The sequence below is a fragment of the Phocoena sinus genome, chromosome X (genome assembly GCF_008692025.1).
Source record: "Phocoena sinus isolate mPhoSin1 chromosome X, mPhoSin1.pri, whole genome shotgun sequence".
Taxonomy (NCBI): Eukaryota; Metazoa; Chordata; class Mammalia; order Artiodactyla; family Phocoenidae; genus Phocoena; species Phocoena sinus.
Genome location: NC_045784.1, coordinates 125,817,591 through 125,843,983, shown reverse-complemented (window position 1 = coordinate 125,843,983; position 26,393 = coordinate 125,817,591). Strand labels below are relative to the sequence as shown.

Below are 26,393 nucleotides of genomic sequence, written 5' to 3'. Positions count from 1 at the left end.
TCTCGGCCTCCTCCAGCAGAATTTCTGTAAACGCTTCTTAAAACTCTTACCAGGAGGTATGATCATAAAGGACCAACCGTCTCTAATGACTGATTTTAAATCTGTAAAGCCACTGTCTTTATTGATAATCCATACTCCTCCTTACTAATCGTTTGCCCTCTGTGCCCCGTAACAAACCAACCTCAGCTGCCTCTTGGCACTCGGGGGTATGTCATAGCCTTTCTGTCCTTTGGCTCATCGTCTCTTTGGACTAGTTTTGTTCTGCTTTCACTCCAAAATGGGGCTCTAAATTCGAGGGGGGCAGGGAGGGGTCTTGTCCGTCTCTGTCTCACCAGCCCAGGCCCCTCTTTGGAGAGAAGTTTAATCACGGACAGGGATGGGCTGGGGGCCAGAGCATATTCGCTGCTGTGCTGGGCTGGTCTTCCTATCCGCCTGGCTGGCCGTCCAAACCTCACTGCCTCTCAGACTCCCAGCTCCTTGCCCAGCTCTCCCTGGAAAACCCAGTCCTGGCCCTGGAGGGCACCTGGTCCTGTGGCTCCACCTTCAAACTGGATAGAGAGGGACTCTAAGGCGCCCCTCTGCCTGAGACCATTATTCCTCGCCTGCCCCAACCCCGCACCCTCACTGGAGCCTAGTTTTCAACATTACAGCTCTTGCCCGCTGAGCTGGAGCCATGCTCGGCTGCTGCCTGGGAAGGCCTAGGATCCCTTTCAAACCAGCATGGGTGTCTCATCCGTCACCATCCAATGCGTACAGCCTTTGCATTACGTGTGCCTCGCGTCCCTGAAGACGGCCCCTTTAATCTCCCAGGTAGCTCTTTTCCTTCATATAGCCGAAGCTCATTTAAAAATGCTACCTGCTAAGTAAATGCTATCTGCAAGTTCATTCGTCTGCCAAATACACCAAGAGATTAGGGGAAGCAGAAGAAATAGGGGACTCTATCCCCTGGGAAAGTGTGTGTGTGTGTGTGTGTGTGTGTGTGTGTGTGTGTGTGAGAGAGAGAGAGAGAGAGAGAGAGAGAGAGAGAGAGAGAGAGACAGTGGAGCCAGGGATCTACATACAGCTCAGTGTGCTTCGTTCCCTGCATTCCTTTTTAGTATTTATGCAAAGTACCCTCTAAATCTAATCAATTGTTTTTGTCTTTGGTTACTAAATAAAGACTGAGGGAACAGCTTTAAGTGCAACTAATCCAGAGGCTATGCTTGCCTGGCCTCAGTTCCCCCCAAGTAAAGTTTCAGACACAGCACAGAGCAGCAGTAATACTCAAGACTATTGCCTGGTGGACTGAGAGACTTAAGATCTAACTTGTACTCCCATGGTTATGACTTTTGGGTGAAAAGGCTGTTTCCTACTCTTCTTTCCTATCTATACAGTAATTTATGGTTTGTGTGTGTATGTGTCTGTATCCAGGGGTTCCTTATCCAAAGCCTTTGGAAGGGAGATGAATTTTGATATTCACATTTTTTTTCATTAAGAAAGTAATATGGTAGCTATACCATATCTATAATACCCCCCAGTGGGATCTGGGAAGCACCCTTTAATAAAACTCATTCATACTGCAGTTAACAGTCACAATGAGAAAAATGAAGACTTGAAATTATTACGTGCACATCAGTTTAGGTCAGGTTTTGTCATCAAATGAGTCTGTCTGAAAATAACAGTTCTCAAAACTTTTTGAATTTCAGAATTGTGATTAAGAGATTGTAGATGTGGACAGAAACCACATATGAAAAATTGACTGTAAATATACGTATAGACGCAGATACGAAACAAAGATGATTTGAAACCTAAGAGTAGCCTTGACTGAGATCCAGTGAAATGAGAACTGAAGTTATTTTCCCTAAGTCTTCCTACAGCTAAACCCATTGCTGCGTTCTCGGGAAGGATCTCACGGTCAGTCAACGTTGACAGTGACCACTTAGGGGAAACAAGTATAGAAAGAACAGGGAGCGGTACGTCAACTTTTCACGCTCACACTGATGGACAGAAACACTTGGGGATGAGCGGGACGGTGGACTTGAATTCAAAGAGGGCCCCATGAGAACTCAGACGGGGGGGTGAAGGACTTCAACATCTTTATGAGAAAGAATTGCTTTCTCAGAGCAGTTGCACAGTTGGAAACAGGGAAGAGCCAGCATTGGTGGGAGGGAAACCCGTTAGCTGTTCAGCTAGTTAAATTCCCACTTCTGCTACATTTATTTTCATATGTCGCTAGTTTATTTTTCAAATGTATATTAAAGTGGCTATGAGGGATGCTAGCCCACGTAATGCTTGATTCCGCCTAGGAGATGAAGGACGGATGTGCAGTTTCCACACTCGTCATTCCCCAACTGCATTAGACTTATTTCCCATGCACCATTTGCTTTCGTGTTTTAATAAATTGCTCTTAAAAAGAATGCTAGTGGTTACAACAAAGATAATAGGTGATACTAAAAACCATTAACATTTAATATATTAAACCACCTACTCCATAGTCTGTAAATATGAAAAGTGTACTCCGTGATTTCACCCCGAATGTAATAAAACTTCTCAAAGGACCTACGTTTGCGAACAACTTCAAAGTGAACTGCTCAACCTTTTCAAAGATCAGATTTTGCCACTGTGCTCATCGGGGTGAGCAGTCTGTACTGAGTGGAGCGAAGCCTCATTTTAATCCTAATCCCATTTAGTAGGTCTTCACGGTCACGGGCCAGACTGAGGGCAAAGAAGTTGCCTTAGCAAGTCAACGACCCTAGTGGGGAAATCCAGGGCTAGAGAAGGGGATCAAAGAGCAGGCCAGTGGGAGAGAAGTCTGGGAGGTCTTTAAGATGCCTTCTGCAGACAGCATTGGCCCTAGTGTGGAAGCTTGAGAGTACTAGGGGGAAAAGATGGGATTTTTCTGCGTGTTTTTTTTTTATGGTAAAATTTAAGTTCTTAAATGTTCCATCGCCATATACATAAACCAAAATTAAAATTGCTTAATTATATTTACATAATACGCACCAAAGTATTATTATGATGGTTTTGACTGTCAAACCTTTCTATATTTAATTTCAAATATTCCCATTTTTGAAAGACGTTTTCTACCTGTGAAATAATTACGTGATTCCACACAGTTTGTGGAGTTCCCTCCCCATATAAACTCTGCAGTTGTCTTCTTGGCTTGGTTAAGGTTGCATAAACGCCAGTGCTTTTAGCTGGGACAGAGACTGGATTCTTGTTGGAAGTATAGGCCAGTTCCACGGAATCCTATTTCTGTCTGTGATTCTATTACTTCAAGAACGGGAGTAATCGTGTAAAAGATGGGTTTTAAGAGGTAGTTCAGGCACCTTAATCTCTAGACATGACAGTCTCTCTATGCTTACACTGACCAGGCCTCTTGTGCAGTCAAGGGCTCAATATGTATGTGACACCATTAGATAGACAGTCCAGAAACCACATGAAAGAACTGGGACTACTTTGCCTAGAGGAGACTCTGGGGCAGGGAGGGGGGCGGTTCATGTGATGACAGCTTCAAAAACCGGAAGCTCTGTCCTACGGGCAAGGGAGTGGGCTACTTCTGAGAGTCTTCCAAGGTAAAACTAGGACCAATGAATTAGAGATCCAGCCAGGAAAGATCTCGCTTCAACATCAGAAAAGACTTAAAAATCTACAGCTGGCCGCACAAAGAAGCCACTGCTTTGTGGGCCAGGGAGCTTGATACCCTTAGGTGACCAGATAGCCGGCAATAAGGATTCCTATTATTGATCCACAGAGGAGTTGGATGATCTTTAAGGTGTCTTCCAGCTCAAAGACTATGATCCTCATGAAATGAAAGTGCACAGGGGATTTTAAGGGAGACGGTTTGGACCTTAGAGAAAATGTGTGAGGAGACCTCTGCCCAATCCAATCTGCTCCTTAAGGCAGGTCTGAAATGACCTACTCTTGGCAGCACAGTCACAGAGCTCTTGTATGAACCTCAGAGGATTACAGCTGCCTTTCTGTACGGCTACTTCATAAATCAGAGTCTTCACTAATTCAGATTAACGGTTTCGGGAAAACCAAACATCTGCATCAGTGCTATCTGACTCGAATCCTAATTTAACTGTAAATCCCTCTCTCAGGAGATAAACAGGGATGATGAATTGGCCATTCTGCTCAATCAAGCTGTGTGGGCATCAGAAAGGAAAGGTTCCAGAAGGGGTAATGACTTTGTAGTGGGAAACATATATGGGAAGGCTTCGACAAGAAAGTCCACAGGGTATTCATCTTGGCGGCATATCTCACAAGGCCCAGACCTTGCCAAAGAGACGTAGCATGAGATGCTTGATGGGGGAGTCTATCAAGGATGTTGTTAAACCCTCGTCTTCAGTTGAGACTTGTACGAATTTCATCAACATGACCCTTTTCCGGTTTTATAGAGATCAAATGTCTGTCTACCAGATAATTTGAAATGCTTCTATACTTGATTCCATCATCAAGTTGTAAAGGGATGGCCCTGGGGCAAAGGAATCAACATTTATAGCTGATTTTTCCTCTCTTCCTCCTTTTCCTCTCTGAACTCTGGGTTCCAAAACTGGAACAATCTACGTGCCTCACCATACTAGGCCCCTAGAGGCAGACACTCTGAGCCCTGAGCCTTTCCAGCCCGGGGATGGGAGGAATCCATTTTGGTCTGAGTCAGTAGTTTTGAAATCTACCCCAACCCTCCCCCAGAAAATCCATTTAGCCCAACTGGCCAATAGAAAGTGCAGGCAGAAGCATAATACGTAAGACAGATAAAAACGCAGTTGCTCTGGTGGAAACAAGGGATTGGGCAGAATGTAGGGGAGGAAGTCCCCAGCAGCTTTTCCTCCGCCCCGGGATGGCCCCTGAGCACAGTTTGAAAACCAAAGACCGCATATCCCAATATTATCACAAGCAACTCAGAATCAAGTATGCTCTGTGTTGATGCACTGGTGCCACCGACAAGCAGGTAGTGAATGGCCATCCGCTTGTAATCCGGGCTACACCCTGGCATGGCTCCGAGGAGATAATCTTTGTCTAATGTGTGTGTACACTGGGATTTTGTCCTTTTGTCTGATTCTGGTGTTTGAAATGGAGTCTGCTCGGTTTATTTGCAAAGCATAAGAAGTAGATGCACACCTATCCACTCACGTTCATTTTCATGGGCAAGTTACCGTATATGACATAGTTTAATGGGCAAGTTACCGTATATGACATAGTTTAAAGCCCTGACTGACTGAAGAGATAGGTGGTTGGTGAAATAATGACTCCCCCAAAGGTGTCCAAATAGTAATCCCTGGAACCTGTGAATATGGTACCTCATGTGGAAAAACGGGTTTGGCAGATATGAATAAATTCAGGATCTTGAGATGGGGAGATGGTTCTGGATCATCTAGGTGGCCCCAGTGTCACCCCAGGCTCTCTGGGAGCCAGAGCTTGGTGTCAGGGAGGCTCTAGTAGATTACTGCCACAGCAATGGGCAATCGAAGAGGTTATATCTTCCCAAGAAGCTGCAAGTTGACCATTTGGAACTTTCATGAAAACTCGCAATGAACGGCTCCTCACGTTTTTAGATCACCAGCAGTTAGTTTTATTTATCCTAACTTACGTGGCATCTTACTTCTTTTCTGAGGCCATAATGTTGAGTGACTTTGGCAATGGCTTGGCTACCCTTTTGGTGAAATGACCAGGCCCAGGCCCTTGTCATCTTTTCCTGCCTGTGCCCATTCTCCCATTTTCAGTCTATTTCACATACCTAAACAGCTACATTTCCCCTACTGATTTTGAAGAGGTCGTTTTAGTCCAGTGAGAGGAGCATGCTTGGCTACTTTATTTTTGTGTGACCTTAGGCTAAGCACTTAATGGAAGGTTTTCAGTTTCCTCATCTGTGAAACGGGGTAATACATCACATAGGCTTTAAGAGGACTGAGTCAAAAAACAGAGGTGAGAGAACTCTGTTAACCAGTACTTCTCAACTTTAATGTGCTTACGAATCACCTGGAGATCTTTGGCACATGCAGATTCTAATTAGGTAGGCCTGGAAAGGGTCCTGAGTTCTGCACTCCCAGGCACTACAGATGCTCCCGGTCAGTGAACCACACTGAGAGGACCAAGGCTACAGAGGCTATTCAGATACAAACTGCTGGGAAAAAAATAATAAGTTGGTGAACTGGAAACTAATGCCTAAAACACAGTTTTGAGATCAACTGTGGATTTTACTTTTCCATAATTATTCCGTATTCCTTTAGCAACAAAGAAAGTTGACCGCTTTATGTCATTTTGAATCTAACCTGGTCAAGTTGAAGCTTTCTTTGGGCAATTATTCCTGAAGAGGTTTTTTCCGATTCCTTCTGATAAGCTTCAGCTTACAAGTTTCCTGAGGCTACCTGCCTGCACTGGTAGTTGACTAGATGCGTAATTCTTTCCTCCAAATGTGTCCCACGGATCACTACGAGGGTCTGAGGGAGCTGGCCACTATCACCGCCAAGGGTCGGGGTGGTATCAGACTGTATCCATGGTCATGGCTGGGAGCCTAAGCATGATTCGTAATGGCTAACTAGAGATGGAGCATGTGAGGTGCGCCAGGAACCAGGTTCAGCACCTTCCCTGAATCTTCTCTTTTAATCCTCACAGTAGTCGCGTAAGGCAGGCACTCTTACTACTCCCATTCTACAGCTGAGAATACCGAGACTTAGCACCAAACAATATCAAGTCGAAAACTAGCTTTAAGGATACCACGGGGCAAACTTCAACGTGCAGTTTCAAAGGAATGGAAAAAACCAAGGCATCTGGATCCCGCCTCACTGCAGTACGAAGTGAGGCGGCGCTACGGAGGGTGCCAGCGCGTTGCCAGCAAGCCTGGTCAATGGTGGCTAATGGGCCATTTATGTCTTGAGAACATCACAATTTGCATTAGGGAGAATAAACCGGTATTCAATTTTTTTCTGGAAATAATTAAAAGCCACAGTGACTTTTCTGCTATCGGTCAGAACTGTTTCAACAAACAGGTGAAAAAAACTGTATACAGCCAAGCATTTTTGTCCGTTTTGCCTTTAAAGTCTACTTTTTAAAATGGGGGCAAGGGAGAGAATGAAGGTAAGCAAGTGGACAGAACTCCGACTCCCGTGACCCCGTCTCCAGCAAAGCAGAGAATGAACGGTTGGCAGCTCACATTCGTAAGGAACCCGGAGAGGGCCGGATGTCAGGAACCCATAACAAGGTCGAAGCGCTCCCATAAAGAATTCCATCAGTCACCAATCCCAGGGGGAGCAGTGGATGACTCTGACTGGGTGACTTAAACCCAGAGGCTGCTCCCCTGCAGGAATCTTGCCATTGTGTCTATGGGACTGGTCTGGAGATGCAGCCCGACTCCCCGTCAGGAGAGCCCCAGCCACGGGCAGCCTGAGCTCCCCAGAAGAGTCTCACAGAACAGGCTGCTGATAGGCTCAGAGCCGTCGGCACAAGCCGCTGCCTTTTCCCGTGCTCAGGACTTCTTTCTGTCACCCATCATGCTCAGAGCTGCCTCTCGACTGCAAAAGTGGGCATCCCTCTTCCAATCTCTCCCTAGACCACATTTCTTCTTTGCCGTCTCCCAACGCCAATCTCCTTATCAGTAATGTCTGCTCCCCTTCATGTCTGATTTGTTACCTGATGTATCAGAGACACTTGATTTGGAGGGTGAGCTTCTAAGGCCAGAGGCTTTATCAACCACACACACACTCTGTACAATGTTTGGTGCGCTTAAGACACCCTAGAGTAAAGCCATATAGAGGTCTTCTCTGTAAGATATCTAAGGAGAATTGTCCCCGGGCGCACCCACTGCCTATGGTTCCAACAGGAGATCGTCATCGTTGGAGCAACAAGACCAAATACTTTTTAAGTGCAGAGCACTTGATAATGTTCCAGTATTTTCACTCCCATGACCTCACGTGATCGCTACAAGAACACTGGGCGGGGGAGAGATGGAACGGGTATCCTCCCACTTTACCCGTGATGCTCCAGGACCTCTTAGCCATGACATGGGGCTGGGCTCTGAGGCAGAGTGAGTGGTGGTGGGTTTCACCAAGCGACTGGGACGCTTTCTTAAACTGCAAGTCTAGCTTGAGGAAAGGAAAAGAATCCAGGATCCACTACAAAATCCACCCTGTAACCATACCAAAAAGCAACACACACACTCTGAGAACGACAAAACTCACGGAGGCTAGAAGAAAAGATTTCCAGTTTACAGCTGATAACTCTTGCCACACAGAGCAGTAGTTTGTAAAGATGAAATAGGGGAAATTTAAATGTCCTTTATGTTTCACATCATTGTGTTTCTTCAAATACTGTATTTGTCTTTAAACAGGTAATAAACATGGTACTGAATTCAAAAGCTACAGTAAGGGATACAATGAAAAGTACATCTTCTGCCCCTCTACTGTCACGTCACCCAATCTTCCAAAGTTTTCCACTGTTATCAGTTTCCTATGGTTCCTCCAACGGTACTTCATATATTTATGAATGTTAATAGGTGTGCTTTTCAATGAAAAGCTTTTAAGTTATAAAAGTAATACCTACAAAATAAAATTCCTGTGTATGGGATGACAGGGTATCCAATGAATGGCGTTCCAAGTCATATACTCAATTTCTAAATTAAAACCTATATAGTTTCCTTACTGAATGTGCCTTCATAATTATGCCGGAAATAGAAATAAAAGCATCAGAATACCTAAGCGAATGGCAAAAATTGCACCTTGCGAAACTGCAGTGTCTAACCCTAACACGAGGAAGAGGCAGTAACGTTAACGCAGAGCCATGAGGGGCAGAAGCTGCCCAGACAGCCCTTCTGGGTGAGACCAGGCTGCAGATTCCCCATCAAGAAACAGTGGCTGACTGTCCACCACTGTGACACTTCTTAAAGACGTGGTCAACACAGGATGGTTTCACTTCCTCACCGCTACAGACTTCTATAGGCCCGGTAATCAGGCTTTGTAACTCTTTGGCCTACTGAAACTGCTTTCTTTTTTTGTGTGTGGTGCATGTGTATGTGTGTGTGCGTGCGTGTGTGTGTGTGTGTGTGTGTGTGTGTGTGTGTGCGTGTGTGTGTGTGTGTTGCAGGTACTTTGTATAATGGGAAGTTTAATGTCAGGAGGTATGTGGTGCAATAAGAAAGACCAAGAACAGAAGTCATCGTACATTCAGGCCTCCAGGAACTGCGGTTGTGTGCAAACCGGACCTGGGACCCACGGCAGCAGGACGGACCACTCTTGTGCTCCAGAAATGTGACTCGGCTATTCTGCACGTGTTGGCGCCTGACATCACCAACGCACTTATTCTTTCTATTATTTTTTCTCTACCTTATAGCTTCTCTTCCCTTATAGTACCTGCTTCCTTCTGACTTTGACCTCATACGGTCCCAACCCCAACTTATTCTTTTCCACCGTTAATCCTTTCTAATTCAGTTTTTTTATTATGATTTATTTATTTTTCTTATTAGTCATCCATTTTATCCCCATCAGTGTACATACGTCAATCCCAATCTCCCAATTCATCACAGCACCACCGCCCCGCCGCTCGCCCCCCTTGGTGTCCATACGTTTGTGCTCTACATCTGTGTCTCAATTTCCGCCCTGCAAACCGATTCATGTGTACCATTTCTCTAGGTTCCACATATATGCGTTAATATACGGTCCTTGTTTTTCTCTCTCTGACGTCCTTCACTCTGTAGGACAGTCTCGAGATCCATCCACGTCTCTACAAATGACCCAATTTCGTGAACTGCTTTCTTAATTACTACCAACAGCCCCTGTCCTGCCCACTCCCTGTTGCAAATCAGATTCAGTTCTCACTTTCCTCGGCCTCGCTCCGGATTAGATTAGAAGCCTTGAGTTATTTTGTACTTGGCCCCAGTGACCATATACGGCACGAGATCTCCTGGTGTCAGAATTTACCATGACTTCCTTGCGGAGAGATACAGTTTTTTTCTACAGGATGTTCAGAGATCTTTTTCCATTACCCCTCTACTTTAGGGCCAGTCTTTATTTCCCTCTCTTCCCATGCCTTTGCTTACCCTGTTTTTTCAGTCTAGAATGACACTTTTTCCTTCTCTTCTGCTTCCTTAAATCTTTATCCTTTAAGCTCAAATTCCAATAACCCGAGGTCTTCGCCATGACTTTAATTCTCCCAGATACTACGTCCCTGTTCTGATTTCTTTTCACTAACTTCATCACAGTTTATCACTTCATTATTCTCGAATTATGACAGTGTGCTAACCTTTTGCCTGCTCACCTACACTGTAAATCCCTTGATGGCAGGGGCCGGACTGTACCGGTCACTTTCTGTATCGCTGGCACGATAACTTGTATATAATCTTCTTGTTACGAAAACACACTCCACATGGCCTCACAATGAACAGAAAATCGGCACAAACAAGGTCACCTGGTAAAGAGCAATACTTAACTATGAAACGTCTATGTACTGCCGACTCTCAACAGAAGTCACGCTTGGGCCAGCCTACCCAACCCCAAAACATCCTGAGTCAGACGTTCATTTGATGAACATAATTAAGCAAATAGGTTGTCTGATGATGGATTTGGAACCTCTCAACTGGTTGGATGGCTGTTGGCCCGTCACAGCGCCTGACTCTTTCTTCAGCTTCAGTTCTACTGACAAAACGTAACATATTTGGATGGACAGTTTTAATGTAACTGGTATTTTGAGCAACAGATGTCCATGGGTCACAGGGTGCAATGTACATGCATGAACATAAGAAATAAATGGTGCGGCTCTTACCGAAAATGAATGCCATCTACACACAGACTTTCCCATTTTTAATTAAAATGATGGTTCCATTATTTCGATTTGTGTGAAACATGAGCTACCCTCGTCATATCATTTTGATACATTAACCAGCCCAGTCTACACTGTGCCTACACTGTGTTGATGATTTTTCTAGTGGCATAATTAATTTCCTCATGGAAGAGAAAGTATTCAATCAATTGGGGATTAAATGTGAGGTTGAAGGACTTTCACAAAAGACAGAACTAAATCTCCTAGCCCACATGCATTGCTAACTGTGATACACTCACATTAGGAACAAGAAGGTGTTCCCTTCCCATGATAAATGGGCCTGAAAATCCTCCCCAGCGTTTACAATAAATCACAAAGACCATTAATAAACAGGCAAGGCAAGAAAAGACAGATTCTACAAGAATTCACTCCCATTCTTTGCCTAAGACTACCAATGTCATATTTAAAGCTGACATCTTAAGTCTTCTATACAGAAGCCCTCTAAGTCAAAAGCCCAGCTATTTTAAACAGAATTTCCTACGCCTGTTATTTTGAATGACAGCAAAGGAAATACTGGATCTCTAATCCTGTAATGCTATCTGCCTGAAAATCTTGCCTTCCAGCTAACAGTCTCCCTTCTCATCAAGGCTAAATGAAAGGAGGTCAAGTGTAAATGAGAGAAGAAGAGGGGACCACACTTTTCCTCATACTTGGGGAGCTCCTTTGATCTTGAGCCCAACACGCTTTTGACGTCAAGAGGAAAAGTCTGATCGTGGCCACCGGTAATAAGATAGCTAAGTACAGCCAGCTCCATTCAACGTTGACTCCTGTATGTGGAACGGCAGGGCTTACACTCGAATCTAGATCAGTAGCGACAAGAATGGCAATCCCGTATTACAAACGAACACAGAGCCGCTTAAAGGCTGATCTAGAAAGAAATGGAAACAAACTTAGGCAGCTCTCCAAGAACTTGCGGGATCTGTGATAATGACGAACAGGCTAAAGGTCAGGGTGTTTGGTTTCGTCACTAAGAGGAGGAATTTGTCATGTGGAGGAATTTGTCATGCAGAGGAATTTGGGACATGTAGAAATTCCAAAGGCGGCGGAATTTAGAATAAAAAGGATTAAACGGACAATTAAAAATACCTTCCGAAGTTAAGCAAATTACATTTGTGGTCATCTGAAAACCGGGGAATCTGCCTATCCTGAGAGTATGTCAATAGCAACTCACAGTTATACAGGGTGCCCATCAGCTAAGCCCAAGCAAATGTACATCTTAGGAATTATGGTGAAGAAAGGCATTCACAACTTGCGGGTGGGGCGGGGATTTTAAACGTCCCAAACAAGAAAAATACGCTCACGTGCAAACCACATGAGACCTGTACTGTTAGCGAGATGTGTTTTCTAGCCTGATGTTATCAATGTCGCAAATTCCCATGCGCTTTCCACCAGCCTGCACTACTCTAGCTTCGTAACGACAAGACCGAGGTACATCACTCTGCCGGTTGGAAACTTGGGCCAAAAAATTGGTGGGGAAGTATTTTCCAGAAAGGTTACACGCTAAAAACGTTCCCTTCGAGTACAACTATATTTCACTACGTATTTCAGACACCTATGCCTAAATTCAAGGTATCTGAATGATAGAGAACGCGTGGGTCCACGTGTGGGTGCGTGTACGTGCCTGTGAGTGTATGTGCATGTGACTGAGTGGATGCATCTATTGGCTAAAATCCAAGATGGCTAATACCGAGAGAGGTAAAATAATTTCAGCATCAATTAAGAGGGTTGCCTAAGAAGTAAAACACCATTGAGAGAAGTACCGTCCCCCAAATGAAGTGCACAATATTGATTTTGAATTTTAAAAATAACGTTGCTACTAGCTGGCTAAGAACAGAAATGTTGACTTCAGTGGTACACATTGGACGTTAAGTCATTGAATAAAGAAGATACTGTTGTTGGTCAATGTTTACACTGACGCTCATTTGGGTTCTAGCCGTGTTTTGACAGCACACACCTATGTACATTTACACGTATGAGAGTCAAATGTTACTCAAGTTCTCATCATAGACGCGAAAGTTAGTTGCAGAAATAAGAACGTATAAAGGCAAAAAGTCTAAAAGGACTGAAATGGTGGTTATTTTTCTATCCGTTGAACATGACTCGTTAAATATTCAGGGTAAATGTCAACTCTCTTTCAGCTGGCCATGAAACTCATGAAAATTGATATGCTTCCAGTATATGGAAACAGCTCGTCACTGACAGATGAATGGTTAAAGAAAATGTGGTATCTGTCTGTCTATCTATCTATAGGAAATAAATATTATGCAGCCTTAAAAAAGAAGGAAATCCTGCCACTTGCAATAACATGGATGAACCTGGAGGATATTATCCAAGTGAAATAAACCAGACACAAACAAAAATACTGCATATTCTCACTTATACGTGGAATCTAAAGAAAAAGATCTGATTCATAGTAACAGAGCGTAGAATGGCAGTTTCCAGGGGCTGGGAGGTGGGGGGAAAACTGGTCAAAAGGTACAAACCTTCAGTTATAAGATGAATAAGTTCTGGAGACCTAATGTGTAGCATGGTGACTCTAGTTCATAATACTGTATTGTATACTTGGAATTTGCCAAGAGAGTAGATCGCAAGCGTTTTCACAGCAACAAAAGGGTGATTACATGAGGTGACAGATGTGTTTGTTAGCTTGTGCACCTTAAACACGTACAATTTTTATTTGTCCATCATAGCTCAGTGAAGCTGGGGAAAAAACTGATCGATAGGCTTCCAGTTGGCCACGGGGCAATGATAAATTCCTGGTTTGGAGCTATAGTTTAGGTAGAACCAACCTACTCTTCTAGCAGTTTAAATGAACCAGTACAGATCTAGCACTGATGACAACTTTGATATTTTCAGTAATTTAAAAAAATCTTGTCAGGAAAAATAACAAAGCGTAGCATTACTTTTTTTCCTCTTTCTTCTTTCCCCTCCTCCTCTCTTTCTGGCATCTTACTTGTAAAAGACTCAATATTCATAATACCGTCCATTTTTAACGGTCCTTTATTTCTGAATTGTGTCACAAAGGGACGTGACAAAGTTCACTTATAGAAATGTTTCCAGTACATGTTTTTTAATTATTTGAGTCATTAGAATGGGAGAATTTTCCCCCCAATCCCCTCTAAATATCTTTGTCTGCCTATAACTGGATACTGATATGCAAAAGAACAAGTCAAATATTTAAAAGTTTTTAAGATTTAGATTTCAAATAGTTCTCAATTAACTCCAATCTAGAATGAGCAGGCAGAAAGAACCCAACCTCCTGTAATTTGCATGTTATAAATGCCGTTAGAGAAGGGCAAGAAAGGGCACGGCGTCAACTGAAACATGGAGCGATTTTAATCGATGCTTCCTTTGCTGTGCTTTTTCTTTAGAGATTGCATCTTTGGGAGCCCATCCTGTGTTAATCGTGTTTCCAAATTATATACGGATCTGCGAGAGGAGACCAAAGCCACTTTTGCTCCGTGATTTTTACTTTCCTTTAATATGATGGTTTATACACTGTGGTTTATTCATTTATTGGTCTGATGGTTTTTACGAGTTGTGCTTCAACATAGGTTCTTTACGAGTATCATGTTTTATAAAGATATGGAGAATGTAATGTAAGTCTGATACAATTATGGTTATGTGCCATGCAAGATAATACTGTACATATGAGGAGAGTCTGAAAAGCTGCTTAGCAAAATGACCTTAATATACAAGGCAGTGTGAAAATGTAAGAGGAATCTATAATGACAACGAAGATTAGCCATTTGCTCTCTAACCTTATTTACAGAAGCAATCAGAGGTATTCAGGTCGAGTTAATGACCCTGTCTCCAATTAATTCAATTGTCTACAAACAGCACTGGTGCAGTGGCTGTCTTCAAGTCTGCCGCATAGTCTCAGAGGGAATACATAAGACTCCATTAAAAGTGACAATAATAATGCATTTATTACTGAAACACTATTGTATTATAAATAAATTCCTCATGTTAAATTATGCTCCACGCTTTAACAGAAATTCAATTACTGAAATAATAAAAAGATGGTGTATTTGCCAAGTGCCTGGACTATAAGTTGGCTGCTTTAGTTACGAGCGGTTGGCTGTTTTGCAATTTTTCCTTCATAGACTATTTCCTTTGAATGAATGCCAGACTTTTTCATACACATTTTATGAACAAGTTGCAAAATGAAATTTTGAGCTTTTGAATCCAATTATGAAAGACATAACTAAATCTATTATTGAAAAAAATTCTAGTAAGCCCTTTCTGCCGTTGTTCAGACTGTCTGGTAATTGAGGTAAGCACAGGTGCTACCCATTATGGACCATTGTGCACCATCTGAATTCTGGGAACTGTGGAATTCAGATGGTTTCAACTCTGTTTGTGTGAATAACAAACAGGCCTGATTCTGCACTTGTTTGTACAAGCTTGTACACAGCTCATTTGGGACTTCGAAGACACCTGCTTACCCTTTTGAAGCCAAAACAGTATCATTTATGTTCTGGCTATCCTTTCGATGACAATTTTGAAAAAGCAACAGATTTTGCGCACTCCCTTCCTTCTCACCATCTCCTCCGTCGTGCAGTAACTTCAACACATCCATGTCTTCAGTGATAGGAAAACGCGTTGAGTCAAGCTATGGTAATTATCCAATGACAAGAGAAGACACAGAACTGTACAATGCAGACAGAGAGAAACGAAGAACCATCTCTTCTCGTGGAAGAGCTCTGACAAACCAATTATCTCAGGTGGACGGGGGATATGGTTTATTTGCGCTTAGGACCAGGAGATTTTTTTCCCTTTCTTTCCTTTCTTTTGCCCTTCTTCTGGGTTCTCACATTTGTCTTTCTAACGTCCAGTCTTCTTGTCTTTTTTTTTCAGCTTTATTGAGATATAAGTGACACATAACACTGTGTAAGTTCGAGGTGTATAACATGGTGATTTGGTATATGTATATATTGTGATATGAAGAGCACACTAAGGTTAGTTTACACCTCCATCACTCCGTCACCTGAGAGAATTACAATGTGTGTGTGTGTGTCTGTGTGTGTGTGCGTGTCTGCGTGTGTCTGTGTGCGTGTCTGTGTGCGTGTCTGTGTCTCTGTGTATGTGTCTGTGTGTGTGTGTTCTGTGTGTGCGTGTGTCTCTGTGTGTGTGTCTGTGTGTGTGTGTGCTGAGAACATTTGAGATCTACTCTCCTTCTCATTGTCTTCAGATGGGTCATCTGAAAGCACAGAACCTTATAATCACAGAGACTTGTTTCCTGCTTTCAAAATGCAAAGGGTAAACGACTTTTACCTTTGGTCTCCTCTCCTGCCCCACAGGGCCACAGGCCAGCAGCCATCAGTTGAGTTGGCTCGCCTGAGGACGATGGAGCCCGCACTGCGGTCCTGAGCTTCTGTGACGTCACACGCCAACCTGAATATTCCAGCCCTGCAGTAGCTTCTCGGTGTTATGACTAACTTTAATTATTTAATGACTTGGCATTTTCTCATTTCCCTGAGGTCTTACCCGACGTAAAGATAACTCCTAGAAAATACACAGTAACAAAGCGGTAGTACAGCAGAAAACAAATCTAGATTACCCTTATCTCCAACTGGCACTCCGCCCACAGTGACTACCCATAAAAGGTGACATTCTAAAATCCCATGTTGGAATGTCCCAAATTGGGTGATAGACCTAAAGATCTCAGGAAACCCCAAATAGGGCCTACTCATCCAGACTGTTGCAGGCCTGCAGGGGAATGAACAGAAAGTTCCGGAATGGTTCCTGTTCCCCCAGGCTCGTCATCAGCATCCTGGACATGGCCCCTTTTCCACGGCTGCCTTAGGAAGCGGAGGGAACGGAGAAGTAGGGGGTGGGGGAGACCAGCACAGCAGAAGAACAAATTCAACAGTCTTAATTCATTGTACACGCTTTTCTCACTTCTGTTGTAATTCCAGCGTTGTGAACATTAATAAATACACGTTTGCTCAAAAAATCCCATTTTCGCGAGTCCTTATGCTGGGAGTTTGATTTCACGTACGTGCAGGAAATAGTTGAAGATGCAGGGAATGAAAAATAAAACCAAGAGAAGAAATTATGGACGCAAGGTTTTAGGCTCGAAAGCTCTACTAGGAGACATCCCAATTCACCCACAGTGTCTACAGAATCTGGAAGATAATGCTTTAGCAAACACGCTCCAAGGTCCTAGAGAAGCCCAGTGGTGAAGCAGAGCAGGCAACCCATGTCCATTTGCAAAGCCACGACTTCTATTTACCTTGTCCATCAGGCAAAGTTTCAGTCATGACCATGCTTAATAAAGCCAATCAAGGCAGCAATCAGCCAAAGTACGTTCCTGCATGTCAGATATGAAATACGCCTAACGTGGCTTGACAGTGGGTCACAGAAGGACTTTGGAACCTTACCTTTTCCCTTATCATTACCACAGAAGGTGCAACAGAAAGCTTTGCAGGAACATAAATAATTTGGAAACCCTCATACACAATATTCTACTGTGTGTCTCATTTGCACTTCAAGAAAGCTGCCCTCCAGACCTTATGTACTTTTAAGATTTATCTGAAAGATACATGAAGAAGACTTCCAGCCCAAAAAAAATGTACATATTTAATAGAATTAGATCTCTAGGCAAGAAAATGTCAAAAGAAAAGGCAAAATATTAAAGCGAATGCGAGGTGCTCCTCCGCACAGCTCTCCCGCTTTGATAAATATCTTCTGGGATGTCATTTACTAGAAAGTCATGATTTTACAAAACGGGAAAAAAAAAACCTGGAGTATAAAATATACTCTCTTTATTGCTGAAGTAAGTTGCCATTTTCACATTTCTCTCTGAAATCTGCTTTTGTTCAGCCAGAGGCCTCGATATTTGCCTTTATATCTGCCTTTTTACCATTGAAAACATGGCAATTATAGTGAAATACTCAAACTGCAGGCAAGCGTCTGATTACACGGCAGGGACATGGGACGCTGTGCTTCCTACAAGTCCTCCTCTCCTTGCCAGCCTCTAGGGGGAGGCGAATTGGCCTGCGACTGAAGATCAGAGTTGGGGCGGGGTCTGCTGAGTGAGCTGCGGAAAGGTCCGGGATGAGGTGAGCCCTAACTTGTCCCCGAGAACAGAGATCACCAACGGCGTCACCCCTGAAAATGGGCTTAGAACTGTATAAAAACACACAGATTCCTAATGTACATATACTTTCAAATGAGAAAAAAATGAAGCTATGCGGCTGCTTCCCACCAGCTATCTACCTTACTAGTTTCAGAACAGGTGAGGTTCCTCTCTCCTCTGTGTTTGGTGCCTGAGCGCGAGACCTACACACGTTGTTAGGATCTGATGCGTGCACATCTTCTTTCGTCCAACATCCTCTTACTAGCAAAATCTCCTTTTGCCACTATTACCACCCACATTATGTGTAATAATGATAATACTCCAGTTCTTAATACGTGCCGTGACTTGTCTGAGGTCTCACAGCCAGTTAAGTGGCTAGAAGGAAACAATCCCACTTTTTCGCTGTTTTTCTGTTTGTTGGGCCGAAACACACTTTGAAAAGTTCTGCTCTATTTTAGCCAATCTCCCATCCATATGTGTACTTTCAGACAGATCTATTGGAGAACAAGTACTAAATTCTTTAAATACACGCTTTCAAAAAATTATCTGCAGCCTTCTCTAATGACAGTTGAAGAGGCTTCATGTTTACGAGTAGCAATGATGAAGACGATGGTGGGGATGATGACTATTTATTAAAGCACATACTGTGTTCCAGGTCCCTTGGCAACCACTTTTCATGAAATCTCACTTAATCCTCACAATAGCTCTATGGCGTATACACTGCTATCATCTTCATCTTACAGGTGAGAAAAGTGAGGCTTAGAGAGGTGAAGCAACTTGCTTCAAGATTTGAATGAGGGTCTTTCTGACTCTAAAGGCCGTGATCTTTGCTACTACACTATATTGAATTAACTTGGGGTTAATTCCAATATGCAATTTAAGTAAAACGTCCACCACCACCATTTAGATTTCTGGTTTTGGAAATACCCAGTTTTAAGAGGCAAATGGCCTTCTAAAATAACAATTTCAAAATAACAGGGCAGAATCATAGTATCACAGAATCATATAGCTGTAGAGGATCTTGGGAATTCGAATCCACCTCTCTCTGAATTGTCAGAAGAGGAACTGAGGTCAGTCAGCAGTATGTGTGTTCAGTGAGCTGAAGGTCACACGAGTGAGTCAAACAACATCCCAAGGCCCCATCTTGACAGGATCAGCTGGGGACGTTTTGTTTTGGTGGTGGACAGGAGCTGATGGCTACAGACAACCCAGAGAGGGGAAAATATTTTATTTAAAACAGCCAGCTATCATATTTTGAAAGCTGGTTGGTGATCAGCCACAAACCAGGCATTTGACTGACTCAGTGGTATAAAAACATAGCAGTGACAACATGGTGTGTGTAGCTGTATATGCGTGTATGTGCTTAAAGCAGAGAATCTGATTCCATACATTTCCTAACAAGCTTCAACGGTAATTCTGATGTACATCCAAATTGGAGAGCCTCTGGCTTAGGAGAAACGTCCTTATTTCTTTTGGACATTTCCCCTTTATTTTTATTTTTTTTAATTTAATTTAATTTTCTTTTTTTGCGGTACGCGGGCCTCTCACTGTTGCGGCCTCTCCCGTTGCGGAGCACAGGCTCCGGACGCGCAGGCTCAGCGGCCACGGCTCACGGGCCCAGCCGCTCCGCGGCTGGTGGGATCTTCCCGGACCGGGGCACGAACCCGTGTCCCCTGCATCGGCAGGCGGACTCTCAACCACTGCGCCACCAGGGAAGCCCTGGACATTTCCCCTTTAGTATTGGCATTAGAAAGATAATAAGCAACTAACATTCTCCCAGTCCATGTATTAGAAAAATTATTCAGATATTTCCATATGGTCCATTGTTATCATGCTGTTGCTAACGATTATGCTGAATTATAAAGTTAATAGCAATAGCATTTTTTGTAAGTGCTCAGGCTAAAAATGTTGGAATCGCAGGCTAAAAATCTTGGAATCATTCTTGACTTGTATGTTTTTTTCACAGCTCCATTCAATCAACCCATCAGCAAATCTTATCTGTTCTGCCTTCAAAATATATCTCCATATCCATCCACTCTTCACCACCCTCACCACTACTACCCCGGTCCAAGCCACCACCATTCTCACCTAGGTTATGGCAATAGTCTCCTTAGAGAAAGTTCCCTCTGCTTCCATCCCTGACTTCCACAGTCACTTCTCAACAGCCACAGTGTGATCCTGTTACGACATAAATCAGATCAAGTCTCTCCTCCACTCAAAATCCTCCAGTGGCTCCCAAGTCAGACTCAAAGCCAAAGTCTTTCCAGTGGTCTACCAGCTCTTGTACAATGATTCCCAGTGAACACTGTGACCTCCTCTTCTACCATTCTCTTTCCCATTTACCCTGCTTCAAATGAACTATCTTCTTTACTGTTTCTAGCAACACCAGATACCCTCCTGTCTCAGGGCCTTTGCGTGTGCTATTCCTCTTGCCCCCAAATCGCTTGGGGCGCATTTTCTTGTTTCCTTTAGATCTTTGTTTAGATGCCAGCTCTCACTGAGGCGTTCCCTGACCACTCTTATTTAAACCTGCAACTCTACTCCATCCCTCTCGAGGGCACTCTCCCCTGATTTCTCTTTATAGCACTTATCACCTTCCAACATATTTTATCGTGGTATATTGATGTTATTTCTTGTCCGTCTCCACCCAATAGAATATAAACTCCACTAGGTCAGAGCTTTGGATTGTTTTGTTTCCTGCTATATCTCTAGCAGGAAACAAAACAGAAGGTGTTCCATAAATATTTGATGCACGAATGCATGAGTGAATGTGAATCAATGTGTGTGTTTTGTGAATTAGGTAAGGCTGGTGGATTCAATGACTGACAAAGGAAAACACGAACAACAGATCATAGGAATAAGAGTGCCTGCTTACTGAGCAACTGCTCTGTGCCAGGGGCTGAGTACTTGACATGGTTACCGTAATCCTCATAGTAATTCTCTGAAGAGATGGGACCCAGTTGAACCCAACTGGAGGGAGGGAAGGTATGAGTTTGATGTTGCAGGGTGGGCATGGAAGGTTCCTCAGAGGGTATGCAGATGGATCCAGCTTCCAAGACACTGATGCTCAGGTAACTTGAGTAAGCTTGCCTAAGATCACACACCCAATCTCGAACTACGCTAGCTTCGGTCCCATGAGATTCTTCCTCAGAAGAAAATCCAAACTCATAGCATGCACATGGAAGTTTCGAGAGTTGCACTTGGAGAATGTGTCATCCGTTCACCTGGCTTGACAGCAGAATAAACTGGGGCCCAGAGAGGGGAAGGGTGGGGTGCAGATTTGGCGGGAGACTGCTAGTCTCTTGGTTTCCAGTGGTGTCTATTACATACTTGCCATACTGAGGCTGACACTGGCCCGAGTCGTGTTTGCTGACATCAGCCATAGCAGCAACAGCAGCAAAGAAGACAGAAATAAAGCCCCACTTGCACATAAACAGCAAATGAATGACACGAATGATCGGCTTTAAGGGTGAACACACTGTGATCGCCTCTCCTTTCCTTTGGAAGTGGATCCTTCCCATAACAGTGTTCTGAGCTAGTCCTCGGGGCGCTCAGCCAGTGCAAAGACTCGACTCTCTAATGCACTTTCAGAAAGAGAACCCCACCTCCACTCGGACTTGGAGCAGGATAAAAAGATGCATTTCAGCCTCCTTCTTAACAAGCACAAGGGAAAATAAGATAATTTACCTTCGTCTTTCTGAGTCATGTTAACAAATTTATTTCAACAAAATCGGTCATTTATAGATGATAAAAGTGGTGCGAGACATGGAAATTAGAAGATGCTAGCATGGTGTGATTTGTGTTTGTCTAATGACTAAGGCCACCAATTAATTGGAGAAGTACTATTTATAACTGTACCACTCTGACAAATGGGTTATAATGGCAGTTAAAACCTTCACATTTTTTTTTCCTTTTTACTCTAAGAAGCAGAGATTATTGTTTAAAGCATCAATGCACTGCAATAGGCACGGACTGTGAAATAACTCAGTGTTGAGAACGCAAATCACAACCACGGCTTGCTTATAAATTTTCAAATTCTCATATTAGCACAACCACTTGGAAAACGCATGTAGTCTTTGAGGAAATGAATGAAACCCATTACTCAGAGGCGTTTGCAGTTTGCGAAAATTTCACTCAATCCCTAGAGTCCCCACGTGAAATCAGCCAGCAGCAGCTGCCGAAATAGCACTGCCTTAGTGGCCAGGGAACTGGAAGCACTGGGTTATTTAGAGCCCCATCAGTCGCAGGTAAGTGATTCATGAGATGCCAGGCATTTCTCCAGTTCCACTAGCCAGAGGCCTCAAAGGGTCCTTGCTTTATCTGTGACGTATGTACGTGGGTTGGGACCAATGCAATTGAAATTTGCAGGTTACAACGCCAGGGGCGAATGGGGAATGGAGGACAGAAACAGATTGGCCCTGGCTACTTGAGGCGAACCAGTTTCCAGCTGCGGAAGGAATGCCAGGACAGTGGACTCCACACAGGTCACAATGGTCCAGGCTGGCTCAGGGGCACAGAGCTCTCCCCCTAGCCCCCGAGAAGCTCCTATCCAGCACAGAAATGGCAAGTGCCCTGCATGACTCCCATCTCCACCAGGACCTCCACTTTTGCTTTTGTTCCCCCGTTGCTGAGAGCTGCTGGTGTGGTTCAAGGTGAGAGGTTTCCAGAAGATTCAGAGAACCCTCTCTAATGTCTCTTGGAGGCCAGGACATGTTGAGGCCTGACGTTTTATCCACCCCTCTGGCCAACGTATGATGAGAATAATCTCACGTTAGTTTATAGCTTCTTAGAGTTTACACATCATTTGGACAAAGAATGTTATCTCTTGCTCTTTGAAGTAACCTTGCGAGGGAGCCAGTGCAGAGATTATTACCCCCTTTTACCAATGAAGAAACCGATGCCCCCCGAAGGAAACGAGACTAGTTCAAGGCCACAGAGCTAGTATGCAGCAGTGTGAGGATGCCTGGGTCTGTCTGACACCTGGCTTCTCGTGGCAGAGCTCTGATGGAGGCCGTGATGCTGTGTGGCACACCCAGGCAAGACGTGCTGGCTTTGTGCCTTTCAGTGGTCCAGGTAGTGGATGCCTGCCCACTTTCACGCACTTGGGCTTGACCCATTTGGTAGGGCCTGTCAGAAACTGGCTGTGAGCCCCGGCTGGGAACTTCCAGAATGCTTCTGGACTACCTATGAATCTGGGTCTCTTTTCATCTTTGGTTTTGTCGGCGAGGAAAGGGGATAACACCCACTGGGCCCTGGATCCGGGACTGGCCTTCAGTCAAATGCAGACTAGCGAGCTGTCTGCAGAGAGCGCCCTTCAGTCATGGGATCAGGATGACCGGGTACTCTACAAAACACAGAAACAGACATTTCTGTCTGGTCTCAGAAAGGCTACTTTAGATAGAGACAGATGACAAGGGCGCCCGGGGAATCTGTTTTGCCATTTGAATAAAGTACTTCAGTGAATCACAAGTGGTACGAAAATACTAGGACTCTTGCCTTGGCCACGCTATAACCTAAAGATAATTATAGGATGTCAGTTTTTTAAAAACGATATTAAAAGATGCAGCATTGCTTTATGTTTGTTTGAAGAAATCTGATTGAGTGCAGCAAGATGGAATTTCATTTCATGTATCTTCCTTAACGGAGCGCCGCTCCTTAAAGAGAAAGCTTAAGTGAAGGGATACCAGAAACTACTTTTATTGCTCAGATGAAAATAAAGACCCGGGTAAACTGGCGATGCATTAGCTTGTACTTGACAGTGAATCATAAAGATTCGTGCTAAAAGACATGCAGTTGTAATCTAATTAGTTTTCTCTATTGTTTGGAGAGATTAATTTAGAGCCAGCCCAAGAAATGCAGAATAGTACATAACCAGGAGATCTGTCGGCTCCTGTCTCCAGTCTGGGAGGACTTGAAGATTAAATCTCAGTGTGGCAATATCAAGAGTGACCCAAGTAGAAAGATGTGTAGAGTGGGTGGCGCTGGCCATCAAGTGGGGGAGGAGCCTGACGTCCTGGCAAGATTCCAAGTGGGGGACCCAAGCAAGTCTGGGTTGGATTCTCAACTACTATTAATTAACCTTCTAAACCTCAGTTCCCTCATCTGTAGGAAGAGGACAAGGCCTTGCAGAGTCGCTGAACTAATGAGAGATGATGCATATAGCATGTGCCATGCTCGGCGGGCGCTGAGCACAGACAGCAATTACTGCTGCGATTGCTTTCAGAAGGCAAGCTGGGTCTGCAGAGCTCAGCACAATGGACAAGGCCGGCCGTCTGACAGTAGGAAACACCCAGCACGGCCTGCCTCTGCACGCCATCTTGCAATCTTGGAGTCTCTATGCGCTCCCAAAGGCAGGCCCACACTTTCATCTACTCTAGCTCCCAACTACTCATCCATCATTTGCGAAACTGTTTTTGAGAGATGTAAATGAGACCCCCTGGGGATGACTCCCAAATGTGTTCCTAACAAATGATCTTGGGTGGCAACTTCCCATTCTGGGGCTAAATGAACCCAAGGAGCACTAATTGCTTTGAAGTTAATAAAGACTTTATTGGCTTCAAATAAGAGGTGTTTGCTTGGCTGCTATGATTATAGTTACACACTCTCTCTCCATAACGTAAGCTGGCAGAAATTTCTACCTTTTACAAGCTTTAAATCCCAATAGAATTGACAGAAAAGGCTATAACCACAAATTGGTTTGCAATTTTCCTCTTTCTTCCCAGCAAGTCCTGTATGGTTATATTATGATCTTTGCTTCACGCAAACTGCTTGTGACTTTTATGGCCCTTTTGTGATCTAAATGGCTAGCTCATAAGATATTCCATTGCTGCTTCTTTCTCAATTGCTTTTACTGTGAAATGCCCTTGTGGAGAGTGCTGGGGACCATTTCATACTCTTATGGTATTGATTTGCTAAACCTGATGATAGGTTTACATTTAAGATACAGTACTGTATATGAACAGAGTGGGAAGCTTATGAAAAACAGACCCAAAGCTTCCATGGAGGAGATGCTGGATACCATTTGTATGTTCTGGAATACAAGGAAAATCCCTAATCACCTTGGCATTCATCTCATAAACTCAGCACGTGGCAATACCGCCAGAAACATGACAGTTTGGTCTACTTAGTCATTCTTTCTCCAATACTTTTACATTCAAATGAGGTGCAATTGAACTGAGAATACATAAAAACATTATAACATCATTTGTTCGGTCTACTAAAGTAGGGAGTTTGGCAGTGCTTTTGTTATAAACATTTCTCATGACCCTCCACGAAAGAAGCCAACATCTGGCTGGGATGTGGAACGCCAGGTTGACTGAATGGCTGTTTAGTGCTCAAAATAATAACCAAATGCAAGAAACTAGTTGGAAGCCCCTCACCTCTAGCCCAGCCTTCAGTTATCTTTGCCTTTGTGCTATAGACAGTGTGATGAGAATGAGGCTGAGTTTCAGTCCTGGAGGAAAAGGAAAGGAAAAGAGAAGGGGAGATTCTGAGGAAATGGATAAGAGCGGGAAGGCAGGCACAGAGGAAAAAGAAAGAGAAAACATAATACAAGAGAGAAAGGGGAGAGAAGAAAGTAGAAAGGGAAGAATGATTTGTGGTAATAGAGTCCTTCATTTAAATAGGAAAATTATGAAGCTTATTGGCCTGGCTGCTGTAAGGTCCCTCTCTCTAAAGAATTCTCTAGCCGTAGCATTAGTAGTTACTAATAAATGTCTATGTTCAAGGTCCCAACTTCTCTTCCTTCCAGAATCTAGCAGTTCTCTGGATAAACTGAAAAGTCTCAAGGCCACCAAAAAAAAAAAAAAAAACCCTCAACATTACTCAAAGTGGCACTGAAAGGTAAACTGATGACTAGAATTCATTTTAAAAAATCAAACACAATCACTAGAAAAAAATGAAACCTTAGGTGTCTCAGGGTTGGAGAATCTTAAATTATCTGGGAAGAAGCAGAACTGTGAGGAGGGCACCAGCTGAATGCTTTGTACACTTTTCAAGTAGAGCAGCAGGGGAGGACACATAAGCTGCACTTTCCTTTTTTAAAAAATTTAATTTATTAATTTGTTTATTTCTGGCTGCATTGGGTCTTTGCTGCTGGGCGTGGGCTTTCTCTAGTTGCGGCGAGCGGGGGCTACTCTTCGTTGCGATGCGGGGGCTTCTCATTGCAGTGGCTTCTCTTGTTGCAGAGCACGGGCTCTAGGCGCGCGGGCTTCAGCAGCTGTGGTGCGCGGGCTCAGTAGTTGTGGCTCGCGGGCTCTAGAGTGCAGGCTCAGTAGTTGTGGTGCACGGGCTTAGTTGCTCCGCGGCATGTGGGATCCTCCCGGACCAGGGATCGAACCCGTGTCCCCTGCATTGGCAGGCGGACTCCCAACCACTGAGCCACCAGGGAAGTCCCAAGCTGCGCTTTCCATGTGACATCAAGGCTTTTATTCTAAGAGGTCAGCCCAACAGATCCACCAATAAGCTTCCATTTGAGCAACAAAAATCAACGAATATGGATTGAAGTGGTATGCAAGGT

General features: G+C 43.8%; 1 protein-coding gene across 4 annotated transcripts in view; it reads right to left on the bottom strand.

The window, feature by feature from the left end:
* AFF2 (AF4/FMR2 family member 2) overlaps positions 1-26,393 on the bottom strand; it is a 495,614-nt gene that overhangs the window by 41,075 nt on the left and 428,146 nt on the right. The gene's annotated exons all lie outside the window — the stretch shown is intronic.